Here is a 1611-nt window from a genome sequence, read left to right as displayed (position 1 = left end):
ATTTTGAAGAGAACAAATAAAAAAAGATAGGCCTTAATTTGAGATCCAAGAGGTGCATGTTGAATCAAATTTTAGGTGGATTGTACATAAATATATGCATAGAGACCCTTGTTGAAATGTTGACCTAAAACAAAAAGAAACTTGAGACTATCTTCTCTGATGGCAAATTCTGCTTGCACCGAGTTTTCATATGTATGTACCGGGAACAGTTCTGCAAAAAAACCATACACCATTAGAAAAAACAGATATATAGTGATGAACCATCTATTTTGCGAAACAAATATGTGTGGCTTTGAGAACTAACTAACCTCCTTCAGAGTACCCGGATGTACTACATACATCATACTTCCAAGTCACAAATCACAGGCAAAGAGTGTTCCTATTAAGATCAAGAAGCATTGTCAAGTGCCCTACTATTCCAACATGCATGCACGCTACTTGACCGAACAAATGATAAGACATATGCATGTACACCTGCTAGTACCAACCTTCTTCCGATTGTATAGTACTGTAGTACATTATAATGGACGTCTCGGCTCAATTGGATACCTCTACAGATACGACATTTCAAATTACTATTACATCTCTCAAATTATAGCAAATAAATTATATGTACAATCAATTAGCAAGTACTATCATTAGCAAAACAGAAACATGTAAGCTAGCAACCCGTGTGTCCGGTACACGTGCATCTCGTCCATCGTGCGGGTGGCCTATCGCAGGATTCTGAGTTCCTCTGGCAGCAGGACACGGTTGAAAACCATGGGCGCATGATCTTTCTCGTTACTGGCAATAAAATCTGCCAAACTGCCGTTGTTCACTTCAGTTAGAACCCAATTTCTGAAAATAAGAAACTTTGCTAGGTGCATATAATTTGAAGCATGACCATTAATAATAATACCTCTCTGTATTATCCTCCAAGTGGGCTGTTGCACCAGTACTTGTTCATTCACAATATTCGGGTAAAAACTTAGACAATAAAACATTGCAAATCAGAAGGAATACTTCAAAGCAAACTCCGTATCAATAAAACAAACAGAATATAAAGAGATCATACTTACTCACAAGTACTGGTGCAACAGCCATACTTACTCACATTCTTGCTTAGGTGTCTTGCTTAGGTGTCGCACCATACTTACTCACATTCTTTCCGTCTGTCATTTACTGAATTGTCCTGGTCAGTTTCATGCACTATACTTGAGGCCTAGTAGAGGACTTTCTTTTGTTTTAGTATAAAGTTATGGTTTAAGTACCCATGAACTTTGGTGTTTCGCTGTTTATTTAACCTTGTCATATCACATATGTGATGTGTATAAAGATGAAATGATTTGGGACGAAAGCCTGAGTATATTCGTATGTGCTATTAGTTGTAATATTTTTATTATCATAACTAAGGTGATGTGCTGATGTGGATTGGCTTATCTCTGTGTGTATACTTAGGGTATGCCTGATGCCCATCTTCTGTTTAAGATCAGTTTGTCGATTGTATTAGGCGTAAATCCATGTATGTGCAAGTTCATAGTGCGGCTGCCAGTATTCTAGGCCATACAAGGTTTCCTGAGATTTTTACCCTATAGTCCTGTTTTGTTTCACCCTTTCTGCCCCTTTCCA

General features: G+C 37.9%; 1 long non-coding RNA gene across 1 annotated transcript; it reads right to left on the bottom strand.

Moving 5' to 3' along the window:
* Window positions 1–53: 53 nt before the first annotated feature.
* Window positions 54–621, bottom strand: LOC123177863 (uncharacterized). Its single transcript, XR_006489172.1, has 3 exons — window positions 489–621; window positions 309–379; window positions 54–211 (listed from the first exon to the last, which is right to left on the bottom strand). It is a non-coding gene; the product is annotated as an uncharacterized lncRNA (long non-coding RNA).
* Between the last annotated feature and the right edge of the window lie 990 nt (window positions 622–1611).

This window comes from Triticum aestivum, unplaced genomic scaffold (assembly GCF_018294505.1).
Source record: "Triticum aestivum cultivar Chinese Spring unplaced genomic scaffold, IWGSC CS RefSeq v2.1 scaffold99802, whole genome shotgun sequence".
Classification (NCBI taxonomy): Eukaryota; Viridiplantae; Streptophyta; class Magnoliopsida; order Poales; family Poaceae; genus Triticum; species Triticum aestivum.
Note: the sequence above shows the minus strand (reverse complement) of the source record. Positions and strands in the feature narration are given on the sequence as shown.